The sequence below is a fragment of the Perognathus longimembris genome, chromosome 20 (assembly GCF_023159225.1).
Source record: "Perognathus longimembris pacificus isolate PPM17 chromosome 20, ASM2315922v1, whole genome shotgun sequence".
In the NCBI taxonomy this organism is placed as follows: Eukaryota; Metazoa; Chordata; class Mammalia; order Rodentia; family Heteromyidae; genus Perognathus; species Perognathus longimembris.
The window spans coordinates 21,882,442-21,905,309 of record NC_063180.1 but is presented as its reverse complement, the minus strand read 5'-3'; the positions used below and the strand labels follow the sequence as shown (position 1 = coordinate 21,905,309).

Genomic DNA, 22,868 nt, shown 5'->3' with positions numbered 1-22,868 from the left:
TCGCTCAAGTCCCTAAGACTATTCCACTAATATGACCAAAAATTCACTACCATGAACACTCAATGCACTCTTCTTCTAACTTCCTTTGTTTCCCCCATGGTCTCTCTCCACTCCATGATGACAGCCATGATCCTCCGTGTCAAGTGGCTCTGTGAATGCTCCGAATCCTGGGAACAGGGGGAGTTTCTTGGATTTCCTTTCGTTGTCCTACATATCCAGATTTGAGAAACAACAAATACTTCAGGTAACATCAGTGAGATGTGTGTGTGTGTGTGTGTGTGTGTGTGTGAGAGAGAGAGAGAGAGAGAGAGAGAGAGAGAGCATATGCATGTGAACCAGTCCTGGGGGTTAAACTCAGGATCTGGGCACTGTGTCTGAATTTTTTTTTTGCTCAATGCTACTGCTCTACCACTTAGCCCAGAGCGCTGCCTAGAGCATTTTTGCTGATTTATTGGAGGTAACAGGCTCAAAGACTTTCCTGACTGGTTGGCTTCTAGTCTGGATCCTCATTTCTCAGCCTCGTAAGTAGCTTGAATGACAGGCATGAGCCATCGGTGCCTGGCTTGGTAAGATTTGTTAATACCTGGGATGTTAGAAATGGAAAAATGGTGCCATAGTAATTTTTATCAGACAAGGTATCAACTGCACATGAAAATTCTAACCACCAGAATCAATGAAAGACCTATGCCCTGACCCCAAGGGGTCACAAATCTTCATCTCCACAGATACAGAGATAAGTGTGGACTTAGTCCCATGGGAGGAGCTTTGCAGGAAGTCCTACCATCTTCTCCTGGAATGTTTTCTGAAAGGCTTCTGCCTGGGCTATGGTGAAATGGTTCTTCCAGTCCCCTGTGATGCCTGGAGGCCATGAAGAAACAGAGATCAGAGGACGTCCAGAGCACAAAGGGCCCAGCCCACCGACTTCTTGCCATGCAACTGTGATGGAGACTGGAGCTCAGAGGGATGAATTGCCAAGAACTCTGTGTGTGTATGTGTGTGCATGAGTCCATGTATGTGTACACATTTGAGTGTGTAAGGGTGTGTGCCTATGTGTGTGTGCACATGTGTGCAGCTTAGTGTGTGGGCACATGTATCTGTGTACCCCTTACGATTGGGTGTATGTGCAGATGGGTGTGCCAGCATAGCAGGGGTGCTATCTCTGAGTTTTTCTCCCCAAGGCTGGTGCTCTGACATGCATGTCCCAGCTCTACTTCTGGTTTTTTGTTGATGAATTGCAAACAAGAGTCTCACAGTTTTCCTGCCTGTAGGACTTTGAACCATGATCCTCAGATCTCATAGCTGGGATTAAAGGCCTGAGCCATCAGCACCAGGCCAGGTAAGAATTTTACCAGAATATCAGTGAATTTCAATAATGGATTTGGTGTTGTCCATCCCTAAAAACCCTGAGGAAAATGATTTTGTAGAGAGCATCAAACAAGACAGAAAACTAGGGTTCTGGGATCAGGGAGCCCTAGTTGCCTTAGAAATAGAAATGAAGAAACAGGAAATAGAAAAAAATGCAAATGGAACATAAAAAGCAAAAACATTGGGCCATAATGAAGACATCAAACATATGAAACACAGGCCTCGCAGAAAGACTGGGTTTCAGTGCAGTCCCCAAACCTTCAATTTCATAAAAGAATCACAGGAATCTCTGGATACTTTATTTTATTTATTTATTTATTTATTTTTGCCAGTCCTGGGCCTTGGACTCAGGGCCTGAGCAATGTCCCTGGCTTTTTTTGCTCAAAGTGAGCACTGAGCCACTTCTTTGTTGTCGTTATTGTTGCTGTGATTTTTCAAATTTTTATTATCAAACTGATGTACAGAGAGGTTACAGTTTCATATGTTAGGCATTGGATACATTTCTTGGACTGTTTGTTACCTCTTCCCTCATTCCCCCCTTCCTCCTCCCCCTTTCCCTTTCCCCCCATGAGGTGTTCAGTTCACTTACACCAAACAGTTTTGCAAGTATTGCTTTTGTAGTTGTTTGTCTTTTTTTACCCTGTGTCTCTCGATTTTGGTATTCCCTTTCAAATTCCTAGTTCTAAAACCAGTATAGATGGTTTCCAATATACTCAGATAAGATTACAGAGATAATGTAGATACAACCACAGGAAGGTGATACTTAAGAACATCATCAATAGTAGAAGCTACAGATACACATGGGACGTTGAAAGTAGTTACAACTGTGATATAACAATCGTTTCAATAACATGGAGTTCATTTCACTTAGCATCATCTTATGTGATCATAAGGGTATAGCTATTGGGCTCTTGTGATCCTCTGCTGTGACTTGCCTAAACCTGTGCTAATTATTCCCAATAAGGGAGACCATAGAGTCCATGTTTCTTTGGGTCTGGCTCACTTCACTTAGTATAATTTTTTCCAAGTCCATTTCCCTACAAATGGGGCAATGTCATTCTTTCTGATAGAGGCATAAAATTCCATTGTGTATATGTACCACATTTTTCTGATCCATTCGTCTATTGAGAGGCATCTGGGTTGGTTCCAGATTCTAGCTATGACAAATTGCGCTGCGAAGAACATTGTTGTGCGGTGGCTTTACTGTGATTTTGTTTGTGGTTTTTTGGATAGATACCCAAAAGTGGGGTTGCTGGGTCATAGGGGAGTTCTATATTTAGCCTTCTGAGGAATCTCAATACTGCTTGCCAGAGTGACTGAACTAGTTTACATTCCCACCAACAATGAAGTAGGGTTCCCTTTTGGCCACATCCCCTCCAACAATTGTTATTGTTAGTTTTCTTGACATATGACATTCTTACTGGGGTGAGATGGAATTTCAGTGTTGTTTTGATTTGCATTTCTTTTATGGCCAGTGATGTAGAGCACTTTTTCATATGTCTCTTGGCCATTCTCATTTCCTCATCAGAGAAGTCTCTTTGTAAGTCTTTAGCCCACTTGATGAGGGGGCTATTGGTTATTAGCGGTTTTGTTTTGGAGGAAGGTAATTTTTTTAGTTCTGCATATATTTTAGATATGAGGCCTTTTCCGTTGAATGGCCGGTAAAGATCTTCTCCCAGTCTGTGGGATTTCTGTTTATCTTGTGAGCTATGTCCTTTGCCGTGCAGAAGCTCTGCAGTTTGACTTAGTCCCATTTGTCCAACCTTTCTTTGAGTTTTAGCCTTTCTGGATCTTTGTTGAGGAAGTTCTGTCCTGCGCCAAGGAGCCCAAGTGTTTCTCCTACTCGTTCCTTTAGTGTTTTCAGGGTGTCTGTTTTGATTTTGAGGTCTTTAATCCATTTGGAATTGATTTTGGTGCAGGGTAATATATAAGAATCTAGTTTTAGTTTGCTGCATGTGTTGAACCAGTTTTTCCAGCAAAATTTGTTAAAAAGGCTATCTTTCTTCCAAACTATTGTTTTAGCTCCTTTATCAAAGATTAAGTAGGCGTAGTTCTGTGGGTTCATTTCTGGGTCTTCAATTCTGTTCCATTGGTCTTCAGGCCTGTTCCGGTGCCAATACCAAGCTGTCTTTATTACTATAGCTTTATAATGCAGCTTGAAGTTGGGTATTGTAATTCCTCCAGCACTGTTCTTTCTGCTTAGGATTGTTTTTGCTATTCTAGGTATTTTATTGTTCCATATGAATTTCTGGATTGCTTCCTCTAATTCATTAAAAAATGGAGTTGGGATATTAATGGGTATTGCATTGAATTTGTAGATAGCCTTTGGCAATATTGCCATTTTGATTATATTAATCCTCCCAATCCAGGAGCATGGGAGGTTTTTCCATTTCCTTAGTTCTGACTTAATTTCGTTTTTCAAGCTTTTAAAGTTCTCTTGCCACTAGGCCATATCCCCAGCCCTTAAGCTTTTAAAGTTCTCATCAAAGAGGTCTTTCACTTCTTTGGTTAAGGTTATTCCTAGGTATTTTATGTTTTGGGGGGTATTGCAATAGGAATTGCTTTCCTGATTTTAGCCTCGGTCTTCGGGTCATTAGCATAAAGAAAGGCCATTGATTTTTGAGGGTTTGTTTTATATCCTGCAACTTTGCCATAGTTTTGGATCAGCTCTAGTAGCTGGGGGTAGAGTCTATAGGGTTCTTTAGGTATAGAATCATGTCATCTGCGAAGAGAGAAAGTTAAACTTCATCTTTTCCTATTTGGATCCCCTTTATATTTTCTTCTTGCCTGATTACTCTGGCTAGGAATTCTAATACTATGTTGAAGAGCAGGGGAGAGAGTGGACATCCCTGCCTTGTTCCTGATTTTAAAGGGAATGGCTTTAGTTTTTCACCATTTAGAGTTATGCTTGCTGTTGGTTTGTCATAAACTGCCTTGGTTATATTCAGGAATGTTCCCTGGAATCCCAGTTTTTCCAGGGCTTTTAGCATAAATGGGTGCTGGATTTTATCAAATGCTTTTTCTGCATCCAGAGATAAAACCATGTGGTTCTTTACCTTGCTCCGGTTGATGTGTGGATTACATTAATTGACTTGCGTATATTAAACCAACTTTGCATCCCTGGGATGAATCCAGTTTGATCGTGGTGTATGATTTTTTTGATGACCAGTTGAAGTCGATTGGCCAGAATTTTATTGAGAATTTTTGTGTCTATGTTCATCAGGGAAATCGGTCTATAGTCCTCTTTCTGTGATGAGTAACTGCCTGGTTTTGGGATGAGGATTATACTGGCTTCATAGAATGTGTCTGGTAGTGAACGTTCTCTTTCAATTTCATTGAAGAGTTTGAGAAATATTGGTGTGAGTTCTGTTTTGAAGGCCTTGTAGAATTCTGCAGTGAATCCATCTGGACCTGGGATTTTCTTGGATGGGAGATCATTTATTGCTGTTTCTATTTCAGTACTGGATATGGGTCTGTTTAGAAGGTTTAAATATTCATGGTTGAGTTTGGGGATATGAATTTTTCCTAGGAAATCATCCATTTCTTCCAAGTTCTAGAATTTGTTGCCATAAAGGTTTGCAAAATAGTCCCTAATTATTTTCTGAATTTCGGTTATTTCTGTGGTGATGTTACCTGTTTCATCTCTTTTCTTGTTTATTTGAGTGTGCTGCCTTCGTTTTTTGGTCAGGTTTGCCAGGGGTCTCTCTATCTTGTTGATTTTTTCAAAGAACCAACTCTTTGTTTTGTTGATTCTTTCGATGGTTTTTTTCATCTCTAGTTGATTTAATTCTGATTTGATTTGGGGTTTGGCTTGTTGTTCTCTTTCAAGGAAATTAAGATGCTTAATTAAATTATTGAGTTGCTGTTTCTCCAGTTTGTTGGTGCATGCATTCAGAGATATAAATTTTCCTCTGAGTACTGCCTTTGCTGTGTCCCAAAGGAGCTGGTACTTTGTGTCCTCATCTTTGTTGAATTCCATAAACATTTGAATTTCCGTTTTAATTTCTTCAATGACCCACTGATGTTTCAGCAGTGTGTTGTTTAGTCTCCATGAATTGTAGGATTTTCTGTGGTGGCTGTTTGAGTTGAGCTCTAATTTTATTCCATTGTGGTCTGAGAGAATGCAGGGAATGGTTTTGATACTTCTGAATTTGTACAGATTTTCTTTGTGCCCTGAGATGTGATCTATTTTGGAGAATGTTCCATGTGCTGAAGAGAAGAATGTGTATTCTGTTGTTGCTGGGTGGAATATTCTGTAGATGTCGGTTAAGTCTAGTTGGTCTATGCAATTTAGTTCTGTGATTTCTTTGTTCCGTTTTTGGCATGTTGATCTTTCCAGAGGTGATAGTGAAGTGTTAAAGTCCCCAACTATCAATGTGTTTGAGTCTATGAGTGTTTTTAGAGCCAGTAGTGTTTGTTTGATGAAGTTGGGTGCTCCTGCATTTGGTGTGTAGATATTTAGAATGATTATATCTTCCTGTAGGAGAAATCCCTTTACTAGTATGTAGTAACTTCTTTGTCTCTTCTTACCTTTTTTAATTTGAAGTCAATTTTGTCTGATACTAGGGTTGCAAATCCAGCCTGCTTATAGGGGCCATTTTCTTGATAGATTTGATTCCAGCCTTTCACTTTTAGAAGATGTTTACTTTTGCTGGATAGATGTGTCTCTTGGAGGCAGCAGAAAGATGGATCTTGATTTTTGATCCAACTTATGAGCCTATGTCGTTTTATTGGAGAATTAAGTCCATTAATGTTGAGAGTTAGGATTGAGAGATGATCGTTTGTTCCTTTCATTATCACTATCTTGTTAAAAGCTGTGTCTTCCATTTCTTGATCTGATGTTTACAATTTAGGGTTCATTTCTCTGTCTGTATTGGGATCTTGATTATTTTCCCTGTATAGTACATCTTTGAGGATTTTCTGTAAAGTTGGTTTGGTGGAGATATATTGTTTCAGTTTTTCCTTACTGTGGAAGACTAATTTGACCTTCGGCTATGAGTGAGAGTTTGGCTGGGTACAGTATTCTTGGTTGGTAGTTATTTTTATTTAGTGTTTGGTATACCTCATTCCAGGCTCTCCTTGCTTTCATGGTCTCTGCTGAGAAGTCTGGGGTAATTCTGATTGCTTTTCCTTTATATGTGATTGTTTTCTTCTCCCTAACAGCTTTAAGGATTCTTTCCATGCACTCTGCTGAAGCTGTTTTGATCACAATGTGTCGGTGGGATGTCCTATTCTGGTCTGGCCGATTTGGGTTCCAAATGCTTCTTGTATCTGTATAGGCCTATCTTTCTGGATATTTGAGAAGTTCTTGGCTAATATTCTGTTAAATAGGTTGCCTATCCCATTAACTTCTTTCTCCAAGTTTTCCTCAATACCTATTATCCTTAAATTGGGCTTCGTAGTTGTGTCTTGAATCTCCTGTGGCGATCTGTTTTGTTGATTTGACTGGATTTGTATTGATTTTTTTATCTTTCTCCATAGATTCTAGGGAATCTTCAGCTCCTGAGATTTGATCTTCTGCTTCAGTTAGTTAGGACTGTAGGCTAGCTACTTGATTTCAAATTTCTTTTCCTTCTGACTGGTCTTTCCTGATGATTTCCATGTCATCTCTTAGGCCTTGCATGGACTTCTTTACTTCATTAATTTGGTTTTGAGTGCTGTCTCTCAAATCTTTTACCTGGGTAGCTATCTTTTCATTTGACTCTTGAATTTCATTTATCTTTCTATTTGTTGAGGCGATGAAATCATCTATTACTTTATGGAAGGATTGCTGTATTGATTCAAACTTTTCATTTAACATGTTAATCAGTAGACTTTGTAGAGCATTTTGAGGGTTCTCTTCTATGTCTTTGATTGACTGCTCTGTTTCTTGCTTGTTTTGAGTGGGAGAAAAGACTCCATTGTTTGCCATCTTTCTTGTGTTTCTTCTGCCCATTTGGATTGGGAATGCTAATCTATAAGCACCTGTGTGCACCGTTTAAGACCCAAAGCAGCCCTTACCAAGCACTGTTGTGTAAATCTTATAAGTTCACAATTATATACAGATACCTTGTATACTTGTCTATAAAATTAGATTTGGTGTTCCTAAAGAATACAATTTCAATATAACAACCGATCCTGGGCCCTATATTCAGTAGTTACTTATTTACTGTTACAACCCTATGAGCAATTCTTGTTCTTATAGTAAGTTCTTTTAGGACTGTCTTTTCTATGAACCCCTTTGGTTCACTCGGATTAAGCAAGGATACCCTCTATCCAATAACCAGGAGTCAGTGGAACCTGGAGGTCCTGGCAGTAAGTCAGGAGGGAAAGTTAGAGGTAGGAAAGAGAATAGAGTAAAATGTATTGGGGGGGATGATTTTGGTTTAGTATCAGTGACGTGGAAAAGTGGACAAGAGTAGAATCAGTAGAAAGAATAAGGTTAAAATGATAGACAATGGAGAGTTAGCAGAAAAGAGTGTTATTCATAGGAAAGTAATTTTTTTTTTTTTTTGGCCAGTCCTGGGCCTTGAACTCAGGGCCTGAGCACTGCCCCTGGCTTCCTTTTGCTCAAGGCTAGCACTCTGCCACTTGAGCCACAGCGCCACTTCTGGCCGTTTTCTGTATATGTGGTGCAGGGGAATCGAACCCAGGGCCTCATGTATATGAGGCAAGCTCTCTTGCCACTAGGCCATATCCCCAGCCCCCTCATAGGAAAGTAATTTTTAAAGAAAGATAACGCAAAAAGAGAAATAAAGAAAAAATACTGGAAGACAGATACACAAAACAGAGAAAAATTTAAAAAATAAAAGAAAAAAGAAACAGAAAAATAAACAACCAAAAAAAAAAAAAAAACCTTGATAAAACAAACAGGTAAAAATGGAAAACAGGGGCTGGGGATATGGCCTAGTGGCAAGAGTGCTTGCCTCGTATACATGAGGCCCTGGGTTCAATTCCCCAGCACCACATATACAGAAAACGGCCAAAAGCGGCACTGTGGCTCAAGTGGCAGAGTGCTAGCCTTGAGCAAAAAGAAGCCAGGGACAGTGCTCAGGCCCTGAGTCCAAGCCCCAGGACTGGCAAAAAAAAAAAAAAAAAAATGGAAAACAAAATACCAACGATGTTTCAGAAGTGAAAAACTTTAAAAAATATTTTTTTAAGTTTAAAAAATGTTTGAAAAGAAAAAAAAATGAAGTCCTCCTTATTTGGGTGGTCTTTCCCCAGTCTCTGGTTTCCTTGCAATGGTCTGCAGTCTGTTTTCCTGATTGGCTGGTTTGACTTGCTTTCAGTTTGCAGGGGCCGGATCTGTTCTGACCCTTCTCCCCTGTTGGTGCAATCCTGGGTCTCTGTGGTTCCCACAGCTTGCAGGTAGACCTTGGGCGTCCTCTGTAGATGGGGACGTGAGCAGTCTCGGGAACCATGGTTCCTCGGTCTGCTGTGGGGCCGCAGCCTTTAACACCTGGCTTTGAATAGGCTGTGTACTCAGCAGGGCAGGGCACCTCTGGCCTGGTTAACCCGGCTGAGAGTTGCTTGCCTGGGGGAGGTACCTCCCTCCTGAGCTGGAAGGCCACCTGGCAGAGCTGGCTCTCATTGGTCAGTCCCTCTTGCCCTTTTCAAAGATGGCTCCTTTGTCCTCGCTTTCCCCAGGCCTGCTTTAGTTCCAGTCTGGTCTGACCCTATGCCAGTGTCAAAGATGGTGCTTTGGGCTGGGGATATGGCCTAGTGGCAAGAGTGCCTGCCTCATATACATGAGGCCCTGGGTTCGATTCCCCAGCACCACATATACAGAAAATGGCCAGAAGTGGCGCTGTGACTCAAGTGGCAGAGTGCTAGCCTTGAGCAAAAAGAAGCCAGGGACATGCTCAGGCCCTGAGTCCAAGCCCAAGGACTGGCCAAAAAAAAAAAAGATGGTGCTTTTTTCTGGCAGTGAGGGAAGGGCTGCCTTCCAGAAGCTGCTCTGTGGGAGCACGTGAGAATATCTTTCGTGGGGTACTCACGCTTTCTCTGCGATTTCAGGTCGTCCATGCTCAGCTGCCATCTGGAGGATTTCTCCCTGGTCTACGCTGTGTGCTTTAGCCACGTGGAGTGTGGATCGCTGTGCCGGGCGATGTGCCGGCACCGGCACTGGTGTGGCAGCAGGACGCCGCCCGGAGCTCAAATCTGTGTTTTCAGCCGAGCAAAGTCAATTTTTCCTTCCTGGCCAGAATCCCTGTACTGTTAGAACTTACTCTGGCTGTCTTTCTAGGAGTAAAAGTTTCTATTGGGTGAGAAAACTGCGATGTTGGAGGGAGCTCAACTAGGGCTCTGCTGCTCCTCCGCCGTCTTTCCTCCCTTCCTTTTCTTAGCAGCATTGCTTTTCCAGATTTGTCAAACTGCTTTTACTTTTGCCACTTTCGCATGTTTGCCTCAGTTTATGTCAAATGCTCTGAGTGTCTAAATGATGTGGTTAATTAAACTTTGATGTAAAAAAAAGTAAACTTAAAAGCCAAAGGGCCTAGCATGAGATTGAATACTGAGGAGACTAGGTCTGGTGGTAAATTAAAAAAGAAAGTAAAAGTAAATCCAATCAGAAACTAGAAAAGATTGTGTTGCAAAAAAAAAAAAATTGCCTATATTGGTATAGGATTGGTCTTGTTTGTCTCTGTTTTCTGTATATCCTGACTGTGACAGATGAAATGGGACAGACTCCTTTAGCCCCCTGGATTTATGTTTAGCTTATTGGAAAGATGTACAGGTGACAGCTCACAATCAGAGCGTGAGTATCTGCAAAAAGAACTCTGGGGGACTCCCACCCAACCTTCTTAAACAAAAAATTATTTGGTGTACAAAAATGTTTTGTTAAAACTATCAAGCCCTGGAAAATAAAGGTGGAAAATGTTAAAAATCATTTGTTAAAAGCTTTGTCTTATAATTTGGATGTTGCAGGAGTAAGATTGGCAAAAATACCTCTTGTCACTAAAAAATGTATGGCCGATGTTCATTTTGCGTGCTTTAAGATCTTTTAAATGTGTATGTATATATGTGTATACACATGTATAAATATGAACATGTTCAAGAGTATGATGTAAAATTGAGTGAGTTTAAGTTTAAATTCAAATGGTCATCAAGTTTGGGTGTTACCAAATGCTTTAAAGGATTATTACATTGTTATAAAGGAAAACTATAGTTAAAAAATGTTTCTTTAATTAAAAAATCAGGGCTAAGTGTCAAAAATTTGGATGTAAAAGTTTATCACTGTTAAAAAAAAAACTGCTTGGGTTTCTCAGTCAGAAACCAACAGGAAAGGACAGGAAAAACCTAGGACGAGCCTGTGTGCCTATCCACAGGAACAAGGGGTGATCTGGCAAAGGTGCAACTTAGCCAGCCCACACAGTGACAGGCCCTGGAGGGAATCCATGTGGTGGGTAAAAGAGAACAAGCTGGCACCAGGACAGTTCATCAAACTCTGAGAAGTAGGATGGAGATAGGCAGTTTTGTAGGACAGGCCAATGGAGGCCTTTCTTTTGTCTCTTTTGTTTTCAGGTAAACTTTGAAAACCTGGTGGCAAAAATAAATGATTTGACTGGAATTTCTAAAACTGCCCCTTGAGAGGTACTAAGAATTAAAAGTTTTTTTAAATAATTAAAAAGTTTATTTGTCTGATGTAATTTGATTCCTGTGCAATTTTTGCAATTTGGATATATTAAAAAAGCAAAGATGCTGAGACTGGATTTCTTATGTTTGTAATTCTGGTAAACACTGTTTAAAAGTACTTTTGTTACAATTGTTTTGGGCATTAGTTTAATGATTCAGGTATTAAATTTTATGTGTATTCTGTGATGTAATAGTAAGACTCTTAACTATCTTAAGTTACATATAATTAGGAGAGTATTTTAAAGTATATATATTAAACTAGTGTGGATAAAAGTAAACTCTCACTAATTCTGTATGTAGGAAGAAATGGCAAAATGGGCTAACGTTTCTCACTAATTTATTGGAAAGCTAAATGGATAAGTATTTCTAATTTTGTAATTGTAATTCTTGCATTAAAAAAATTGTCTTTTAAGTTTAAAGGTCCTCATGCAGTAGCTGGGACTAAAGGAAAACAAAATGGCTCTTTTAAACAGGCAGCCAGGAGGCTGAATGCCCCTGGGTTTCAGAGTTTTTGGATGCAAATAAGGCTGAGGCAAAGGTGTAAAAGCCTTGACTTTAAAGGCTTTAAAATACATTTCTAAATAAAAAATTTGAGCAGCCAGAGTGCTAGAAAGTAAATGTTAAAGACTAAATTTTTAAAAAAAATTAAATTTCTAGATATAAGATTTAAAAATAAAAATTGTCCTAAATAATTGTTACAAAGTAAAAAAAAAAGAAAATTATGGCTACCAAAATGAGTATTTAATTGCCATTCCATTTTGTTTGTAGTTTTTTGTAACAGTTTCCAGCAGGCCCATAGAGAAGAACAGATGATTCCTACAAGTTTGTCAAGATATAACATTGGCCCTTAATAAGTTCCAGGTAAGAGCATGCTTAAAAACTACTTCTGTGTGGACCACCTCGTTGCTCTTAATTAGAGTAAAGGGCCTCTTGTAAGACTCATTGATCTAAAATCTGCAGTTCGAAGCCAGCCCGGGCAGAGAAAGGTCCTCTGTGAGACTCTTCATCTCTAGTTGACCAGCAAAAGTGCTGGGAACAGAGTCATGAGTCGCTTTGAGGCTCAAAGTGGTAGGGTGCTAGTCTTGAGCTGGAGAGCTGAGGGACAGCACTCAGGCCCTGATTCCAAGTCCAGTGATGGACCAAGAAAAATGCCAAAGGTGCATTTACACCAGCATGAAAAAGTCACTCCTGGGACAAAAGTGATAGAGCATTCAGAGGCAATAAGCCACTGCTTGGATGGCAGAGATGGTGTCAGATCCTAGAGTCACTCCTGTTTTGGCCTTTGGAAAGTTAATCAGAGCCGGGATGTCCTAAAAAAATAGTTTGTAAACATGCCTTTCTAATACCCATGTCTGTTACTGGGCAGGAACTTGCCAACCATCTGTAATACTGAGTAGTAGTAATAAGATTGTCTCATGGGGGGGGGGGGACAGTTTAAAATCCCAAACCCCTACATCTACTCAAAATTCTAATTGGCAATGAGAATTCTGAGCTAGCATATTTGTTCAGGAAAGAAAGCTTGTGGATCTAAAATTGTCTTTATTGAGATCTAGGCCTGCAAAGGTAATGTAGGCATTTTTAGGTCATCAAAGATTAGTTCCCCAGCCAGTCAAAAAAAAAAAACTACAATGTTAAAAGGCTACACTACGGGAGCCCAAAAAAAAGTCTGTATAGTTAGAGTTAAATGTTAGATGTAATTTCCAGTTTAGAGTAAAGCTCCTAATTGACATCTGATCCTACAGCCCCTTGGTAAAGTAGACTAAGGTTATAGGTTCCTGGCTAGGTAAGGTCAACTCCCCTGAGTCAGCCTAAAGAAGTTACGGAAGATGATCTTCGCCCAACAGCCCCCCCCCCAAAAAAAAAGTTAGTATAAAAAGCCTTAAAAAAGGGGACAGAGAAAACAAAATAGTTTCCTCTGGATAAAAAGGGGATTTAAAAAATAAGGATTGTCAATTGTCACAGAATGTTCAAGTAAGTCACTGATGGTGTAAAAAAGTAGATGTTAATGTAAATAAAAATATATTAAGCTTTATAAGACACAGCTTATAAAACAGTATGAAAAAAGACTTTAAAAATTTGGGGGAACAAAAAAGTTTCCTTTAAATCAAAAGGTTTTGGCATGTTAAAAGTAAAAAGGATAGAAAGTTTGAGTATGTAGCAAATGGTATCAGTATGTTTTAAAATTAAAGCTTATAAATAAAGTTGCTATGTAATCAAATTGGCTATAATATAAATAGGGTCAGAATTGGGGCTTCGGTGTAAACTATGTTTATCTGTACCTGCATCTGCAGGGCTAAGGGACTTATGTGATGTTATCTAAATGTTAACCAGAAAAATCTCATGTAAATATCTTTAACTGCTTGATTCCCAGGCTGAGATGGTTTTGTAGGTAAAGCCTGGATGTGCTCATGTGTAGCCTTAGGATCAGGTTTGGGATCCCCTCCCATAAATCCTAACTTGCAATCATATTTGTTATGAGCTTTTATCCCCCCTCAGAGCCCTATAGCAGGTCCACCAAGAGATCTGGCCCAAGCTGAAGGCCCTTTATGAGACTGGACCTCCTCCTGAGCCACACCTGCTACCAACTGAGTTAAGCGCCACTGACAAGGAAACCTGGAACCATGTTGGAAGGGACCTTACAGCCTGCTGCTGACAACTCCCACTACACTCAAGGTGGACGGAGTTGCGACCTGGATTCTCTTCACCCACGCCATCGAAATGACTGGAGCCGGTGAACTCATTCGCAGTGAGAGAGAACATTCTACCCCGGTGGCAGATTAGCCACAACAGAGGCCATGTACCAAAAGATGGACTTGGCTAACTTTACCTTGCCAGGCCTGCTATATATGGTTGGCGCTTTGGTAGCTAGGGAGAGAGCGTAGACTCCCATTATTCCGCCTCACAACAGCACTTTACTTGCAGTTGTGACCAGACCCTTGTTTGTGATTATGCTTGTCCTGATTGTGGGACCCTGTATTATTAATATGTTTACAACTTTTGTTAAGGATAGGATAAACACTATACAGCTAATAGTACAACGAAGCAAGTACACACCTCTCCCAGAAGGAGAACTGTTAGAGCTAAGTTTCGGGCCTGACCCACAAGATTGTGCTTCATGTCCATAAGTTTAGGGGGGAATAAAAGGTTAAATTAAAGTGACTCTGTTCTGAGGTGTTAGTTTGTTGTTTACATTAAAATACAAATAACCCTGAACGTGCATAAAACCCAGGCTTGTTTGTGCTAAAGCTGTTGAGCTGCCAATTCCTTAACAACCCTAAAGTCAGACTCCCCTCCGCACTTGTAAATTCCTAGAACAAAGCTATCTTAAAGTCAGGCTCCACTCTGTGCTGTGCCTGGCCTTGGGAAAGACTGTCAATCACCCCTTTTGGCAGGACAGCTTGTAAAAACCCAGACAGCCAGGAAACTCCCTTGATAACCTTTCACCATCCTAGAATGCCCCTAGCCAATCAGCCTTCAGTCCGTACGTTAATTCTGCCCAAACACCTGGTTGCTGTAAATTTCGTAGTTTTTGCCTTTATAAGTCCTGTAAAAATCCAACTCAGGACTTCCTCCCTGACTCTGCTGCGTTGGTGTAAGGGACGAGGACGAGTTGCAGCTTGCCTGAATAAAGCCTTGCTTTTGCATTTCGGAACGTCTGGCTCTTGGTGGTCTTCTTGGTGGGTTTCTCTCGACTGGAGCATAACAGTGAAAGGTACATCCCACAGTGTTCAGCATGTACTGAATTTTAAAATGCTAGAATTTACCTTAAAGATGTCCACAAGTGCTAGATATAGAACTTTTAAATATTGAGAATAATGCTAGAATAAAAAGCTGGTGTCCATACGCATGGACTGAGAACGTCAGCATGTCTCATATGCCAGCCTCCCATTTAGCTCCATTGTGAAACACATCCCCAATGCAAAACACCCGGACTGTAGGTGATATGTGCATATATGTGTGGATGATCTGCAACCCTTGTTTCAACATTTATGTGGAAGGGGTGATATTAATCAAGATGCCTTGTTCTGGCATTGAAATCCTTTGGTATACCTGCTGAAAGATTTTTTTTTACTGTTCATTGTGGGACCTGAACTCAGGGCCTGGGTGCCATCCCTGAGTTATTTTGCTAAGGGTTAGTGCTCTACCACATTGAGCCACATCACCACCTCCAGTTTTCTAGTGGTTAATTGGAGATAGCAGTCTCATGGCCATTCCTGTCCAGGTTGGCTTCAAATAGCTATCCTCAGATCTTAACATTTTGAAGGCATGAGCCACCAGGCCCAATATAAAAGAACACTTTTAAAACCTAAATAAATTACATGAAAAGAAAATTTTATATTTAAAAGGAAAAAACTCACATTAAAATAAGAAGTTTCTGCACAGCTAAGGATACAGTTACTAAACTAGAAAGACACCCAACCAATTGGGGGAAAATATCTATTCCAGCAATACATCAAACAAAGGCCTAATATCCAATATATGCAAGGAGCTCAAGAAAGTAACAACTAACCCCTCCTAAACAAAGTACACCAATTAATTAATGGGCAAGGCAACTAAGGAGAGAATACTCAGAAAAAGAGGTAAGAATGAGAAAGTAACATATGCAGAAATGTTCATCCCTGGCCATAAAGGAAATGCAAATCAAAACAGCCCTGAGATAACATCTAACCCCTATTATGTTGGCCAACATTGTGAATTAGAACAACAACAAATGTTGGCAGGGAATTGGGGGAAAAGGAACCCTACTGCCCTGCTGGTGGGAATGTAAACTAGTGCAACCACTCTGGAAAGCAGTGTGGAGGTTCCTCAAGAAACTAAACATAGACCTTCTCTATGACCCGGCCATACACTTCCTAGGAATGTACCCTGAGTCTCCTGAGCAGGTATGGCAACACATGCACACCCATGTTGATTGATGCACTATTCATAAAAGACAAGATACTGAAACAACCCAGATACCCCACAATCGATGTGGTAACTATATACAATGGGATTTTACACATGTCATTTGCAGAGAAATGTGTGGAACTGCAACAAATCATGTTAAGCGAGATAAATCAAGATAAGCCAAGAGAGACAAACAGCCCATCTTCTCGCTGATACACACAAGTTAGATCTAAAACACACCGGGGTGTGACAAATAACACAGGTTTCTAAATACTCACAGTGAGACCAAGAAGAAAGTCTTTTTCTTTGTGAGGATAGCCTTAAGATAGTCACGTGGACATCTGTAGGAGTGTTGGGGGAGGGCAGAAAAATCAGAAGGAAAAAAGGGTGAAAAAGCACCTCAGGGTAATGCACTGGACATGGACGAATGCAAACTGTGCAATTCGTGGGTGGACATGGGAGGTCGGGAACAGGACAGAAGGCGGGAACAGATGACACCAAGGGAAAGGAAATGAACTGAGTACCTGACCTGTGTGGATGTAACCCTACTGTGTTTCGCTTCTAAAACAATAAATTAAACTAGGAAAAAGTGGGGGTGGGGGCATTGCAGGGACTGAGTGTGTGTGATTCTTCTATGAACTCTGCAGTATTCACCCTCTGTGGCTCACAATGTCCCCCTCCCCCGCCCACAGGCAGTCACAAATACCCAATCTTGCTGTAGGCCCAGTTCTACTGTGTGTTTCAGATACTTTACCAGCCACAACACGCACAGGAATTCCTGTGAAATGGATGGGAGATCCTCTTCTCTGAGGGAAAGAAAGTCACGAGGGACGACACAATGTCCATGGGGGAGGCTGGAGGGAGTGGGGCCACAGGCCTGGCCTTTCCCCCACAGCCAAGGCCCTGTCTGCTCACCTGACTAGGGGTAGGTAACCGTGATAACGTCCTAGTCTTTCACCACAAACTGCTCATGGGCTGCTCTGATGACTTCAGGGCTGTAACTCATGGCAGGGAAAGGAATGCCCGCATACCACAGATAGTCCTCTGTCATGGCCAAGCCCTGTGTGCCTGGCTCTTGGTCCCAAGCCTGTGTCATTGGGGAGGTAGTGGCACAGTCTGGACTTCATCCTGGTGTGGGGATGAGGGGGATTCAATCAGTAACCATTAACTTTCTGCATTTCATTGGGACACTAATTTGATGATAGAGAACAAGGCAGTGTGATTGGCACTAGGGGATTTTTATTGGCAAAGGGTGATCTGATTTTCACTTCATAGCAGGGAGCCAGAAGTACAATAAGAAATGTGCAAGAGGGCAGGTTGTGTTAAGTTTTTTAAATTTACAAATACTTAATTTTGGGAATAGGTGTAGATATCACAAAAATTGTGAAGAGCAGGGGTTGGGCTTCTGACTCAATACCCTAAGTTCAATCCACTAATATCATCCAAAAATCATTACCACATGTCCTCAATGCATTTTTCTTCCAATTTCCTGTTTCACCTAGGAGCTCTCTCAACTCCAGGATCTCAGCTATGATCTCCACGTCTCCTCTGGCTCCTGGAGGCAGGAAGAGTTTCTCTGGCTTCCTTTCTTTGTCCTGAAGTTGCAGATTTGAGAAACAACAAATACTTGTGTAACATCACTGGGATGGTTTGTATGTTTGTGCATGCGTGTGTGTGTGTGTGTGTGTGTGTGTGTGTGTGTGTGTGTGCCATTACTGGCCCTGGGCATTGGGTTTGAGCTTTTTGTGCTCAAGGGTGCTGCCTACCCACCCCTCACTGGTTATTTGAAGATAAAACTCCTTCAGACTTTTCCCAGCTGTTCTGGCTTTTAACTTCATCCTCAGATCTCAGCTTCCTGAGCCACTGGAGTCTGGCCAGCCAAGAATTTTAACAGAATCTCAGTGAATTCAATGATGGATTTAGTGTTGTCCCGCCCTAAAACCTCTGAGGAAAATCCTTTGATAGAGGGGACCAAACTGGAGGCGCAAGACTCTGACTCCCAGAGTGGGGAGGTGCATTAGAACAGGCAATGAAGAAACAGAAAAATAGAAAAAAAAAGTATAACTGGACATGAAAAAACGAAACCACTGAGCCATGATAAAGACCCTAAACCTAAGAAACACAGGCCTAGCAGAAAGACAGGATTTCAATGTAGTCCCCAAATCTTCAATTTCATACAAGAATCACAGAGGAATCTCTGGATAATTTAATAATTTGATGATAATTTCCTGCCTAGGACTCTAAAGCCTCAGCCAAGAAGAAATAGATCAAATGAATGAATATGACTGCATGAAATTGAAAAGTTTCTGGTTGCCCAAAACAACAAAAGAAAACAAAACCAGTTTTCAAAATGGAGGAAAAGCTTCACCAGTTGTTCTTTGGGCACAGGACAATTACTCAGCATTTCCAAAGAACTTAAAGTTTTACAGGCAAAGAGCAAATCATTCAATCATTGTTGGGCACTGGATTTAAAAAGCCATTCTGAGATGAAGAAATAGAATGTCTAATAAATACATCAAGCCTGCCAGGAGCTGATGGCTCACACCTGACATCCTAGCTATTCAGATGGCTGAGGTTGGAGGTTAGAAGTTTGAAGCCAGCTCTGGGCAGGAAATTCCGAGAGATTCTGATCTCTACTAAACCAACAGAAAGCTGGAGGTGGGAGTTTGGGCTCAAGTGGTAGAGTACTAGTCTTGAGCAAAGACTCTTTTATTTTATTTTATTTTATTATTTTTGGCCAGTCCTGGGGCTTGGACTCAGGGTCTGAGCACTGTCCCTGGCTTCTTTATGCTCAAGGCTAGCACTCTGCCCCTTGAGCCACAGCGCACTTCTGGCCATTTTCTGTATATGTGGTGCTGGGGAATTGAACCCATGGCTTCATGTATACGAGGCAAGCGCTCTTGCCACTAGGCCATATCCCCAGCCTAGCAAAGACTTTTTTACCCAGGTACAGAGGGGAACAAGTGCTCCCTATATTTTTAAATGTCAAACTGCAAGGAACAAGTCCCACGAGTGGAGGTCCAGGCCTCTAGCATGGAGTCATCACCAGGGCTAAGAAATTGTTATAATTTTAACACTAAAACTTGTAATTAGTTACCCCAGTTTTCAGGTCAGCCCTAACAGCCCTCAGGTGTCTGAGAAAACATCACCCAAAATGTCCCATGGTTCTCCATGACCTAATATACCATTGCCCATTTCTACAGTGCCACCTTCGTTCAGGGTGACATTTGTTTTACACTTTGAATGACATCGATTAAGTTGTAGGGAAAACTTTCTCTGCTAGACATTATTCGGTGTGTTTTGTTTTGTTTTTCTCAGTTGTGAGGCTTGAACTCAGGGCCTAGACACTGTTCTTGAGTTCCCTTTCCTCAAGACTAGCGGTCTCCCTCTTTCAGCCATAGTGCCACTTCTGGTTTTCTGCTATTTAATTGGAGATAAGATTCTCACAGACTTCCTGCCTCCTAAGTAGCAAGGAAATCTGAGAAACTCTCCCTGTCCCCCAGGAGCCTGCAGAAACACAGAGATCCATGACATGGTAGCTCAAGGCTAAGATCCAGGACAGGAGTAAGATCCTGGGAAAACAGGGAAAATCAGAAAATAAATGTGTGGAATGCTCTTGGCAATGATTTGGGTGATGTTAGTGAATAGGACTTAAGGCATTGAGCCAGAAGTCCAACCCACATTCTTTGCATTTTTTGTGATATTTACACTTATTTTCAATATAAAGGATTTGTAATTTATTTCTTTTTAATTAAGAAAAACCAGCCCTCAAGCCTATTTCCTTCTTCTGTTTTTTGTGCCAGTCCTGAGGCTTGGACTCAGGGCCTGAGCCCTGTCCCTGGCTTCTTTTTGGTCAAGGCTAGCACTCTACCACTTCACTTGCAGCTTTTTCTGTTTATGTGGTGCTGAGGAATTGAACCCAGGGCTTTGTGCATGCAAGGCAAGCACTCTACCACTAAGCCACATTCCCAGCCCCAAGCCTATATTCTTCTATTTCCTCTTGTTCAGATTCCCTGCCATGAAACTAATATCAGATGAGGACAGATCACCCTTGAGTAATTTCACAGTTGCCCAATATAAATGACCCTGTGTTTTTCTTTATCATCAAATTAGTTTCATAATGAAATGGGAAAAGTTAATGATTGGCTTCGCCACCTAGGATGACAACCCACACTCTGCCACCACCTCCCCAGTGGCAGTGCCAGTGGCCTGCAACCAACATCCAGGCACTCAGGGCTCCGCCATGACACAGGACTATGTGTGGCATGACAGCCTTCCTTTCCCTGCTGTGGGTTACAATCCTGAAGTCACAAAAGCAGCACATGGGAAGCTGGAGCTGAAGGATGAGGATGTCATCATGGTGACCTGCCCCAAATCAGGTGAACACTCAGGGCACTTACTGCATTGGGCCAGGCCAGGCCTGTGTCCCAACTCCTTCCTGCTTTCCACTTGGGGATGGTGTAGTAGCTCAGTATTGAAAACTGAGGCCCAAATGGTAGAGTGCCAGCCTAGAGCAACAAAGCCCTGGCTTCAAGCCCCAGGACTGGCACACAAACAAACAGACAGATTGATAGATAGATAGATAGATAGATAGATAGATAGATAGATAGATAGATAGATAGATAGATAGATAGACTTCAAGCCCCAGGACTGGCACAAAAATAGACAGATTGACTTCAAGCCCCAGGACTGGCACAAAAAGAGACAGATAGATAGATAGATAGATGTTTTTGAGGAGCTTCCATCCTATATTAAAATGAAAAGAATGACTTTGAGGTTGCTTGGAGAAAAAGGATGATTTGAAATTGAAGAATCATTGCAGTTGGCAACTGGAAAGCTTCTAATGAATAGAAGGAACTAGCTGGCCAGTCCTGGAATACAAGAAATACATTGAAGGGATTTCAAGAAGAACTGAGAGGTAGATTAAAACCAAATATCCACAGAGAGATGACTGTGCAATCCAAAACAGTTTAAGACAACAAACTAGAATTTAACTCAGTGTTGAAAATGTAGACAGCTCAGACCCATGCTCCAACGCTTTCAGGACATGAGACAAGGCTGTAGTGAGAAAAAAAAAATATTCTGATTGCTCTCACATACAAGACCCAGAACTTCCAAAGTCCTAGTGGAGATAAGAGGATTTTGGGGCCAAGTCAGTGGCAAGCAAATCAATATTCAGCTGTTGTGGACAGTACCTTTATAAGATGTCAAAATACTAGCATTGGGTGAGATGTGATTGAAATAAACTTAACACTACTTATCCCCACCAGATGTTATACTTGACAAAATTTGTATCATTAAGGTTTATGGTATGTAGATCGTACCATTATGATATATGTATACATACATATATGTTGGTTTGTATGGATGGATACATTCAGATAGAAATGGGTGGTCTTTGCTTTTCTCTTGGTCCCCAGGAACACACTGGTTGATTGAGGTTCTCTGTCTGATTCACACCAAGGGGGGATCCCAAGTGGATCCAATCTGGGACCTCATTTGTCTGGCTCCCCATGGATTGAGACTGTAAATGGATACAAATTATTAGTAGACAGGAAGGAAGCCAACTCCTCCCACTTCCTGATCCAACTAGGAGGACGGGGCCTGGGAGCTGCTCCTGTGTTTCTCTGGTCAAGGCAGGCAACCCATCACTTGAGCAGCAGTTTCACTTCTGGCTGTTGTGCTGGTTAGTCAGAGATAAAGGTCTTCTGTCCTTTCCTCTCTGGGCTGGGATCAGACCTCGATCCTTAATCTCACCCTCCAGAGTAGCTGGGAATACGGTGTGAGACACTCGTGCCTGGATTCAAAGACAGTTTTTAGTCTTAAATTTTTAAGAAAAACCAGCCCTCAGATCTTTCACCTTCGATTTCCTCTTGTAGTTCAAATTCCCTACCCTTGTAATGCCCAAGTCCAGAGAGACCCACCAAGAAGACCACGGAGAGCCAGACGTTCCGAAATGCAAAAGCAAGGCTTTAATCAGGCGAGTTGCAACTCGGGCCTTGTCCCTTACACTGACGCAGTGGAGATAAGGAAGAAGCCCTGAGCTGAATTTTTACAGGGCTTATAAAGGCAAAAACTACGAAATTTACAGCAACCAGGTGTTTGGGCATATTTAGGGTACGGACCGAGGGCTGATTGGCTCAGGGCTAGAGGCGTCCTAGGGGAGTCGAAAGTTATCAAGGAAGTTTCCTGATTGTCTGGATTCCCACAAGTTGTCCTGCCAAGTGGGGTGATTGACAGTCTGGGTCTGTTTTTAATGTCCTTTTATCTCATACTCAGTGCAGGCCTTCCCAAGGCCAGGCACAGCACAGAGTAGCTTCTTGACTTGAAGATAGCTTTGTTCTAGGAATTTACAAGCACTGTAGGGAGTCTGGCTTTTGTGTTGTTAAAGAATTTGCAGCTCAACAGCTATAGCACAAACAAACCAGTTCCTGAAACTTAAGCATGCTCAGGGTCATTTATATTTTGATGTAGACAACAAAAGGGCTAACACCTCAGAGCAGAGCCGTTTTTTTCATTTAACCCTTCACCATGAACCCAATACCAGATGAGCACATATCAGCCCCCACAGTTGCCCAATAGAAATCACACTGTGTTTTTCTTTATCATCAAATTTGTTTCACAAAAAAATGAACGAAGTTAACGATTGGCTTCACCACCCAGGACGACAACACAGACTCTGCCACCACCTCCCCAGTGGCGGTGCCAGGGATCTGGGAACAGCAGCCAGGCACGCAGGGACTGGGCCATGGCACAGGACTAAGTGTGGTATGCAGGCCTTCCTTTCCCCGCCATGGGTTTCAACCCTGAAGTCATAAAAGCAGCTCATGAGACGTTGGTGCTGAAGGATGAGGACATCCTCATGGTGACCTACCCCAAATCAGGTGAGCACACAGGGCGCATACTGCATGGGACAGGACAGGCCTATACAGACAGTTCTAATTCACACACACACACACACACACACACACACACACATATATTTACTAATTTATTGTGAAAGT

The 22,868-nt window shown here is 41.6% G+C and overlaps 1 pseudogene; it reads right to left on the bottom strand.

Moving 5' to 3' along the window:
* Positions 1-557: 557 nt before the first annotated feature.
* Positions 558-22,868, bottom strand: part of LOC125338884 — a 32,097-nt pseudogene continuing 9,786 nt past the window's right edge.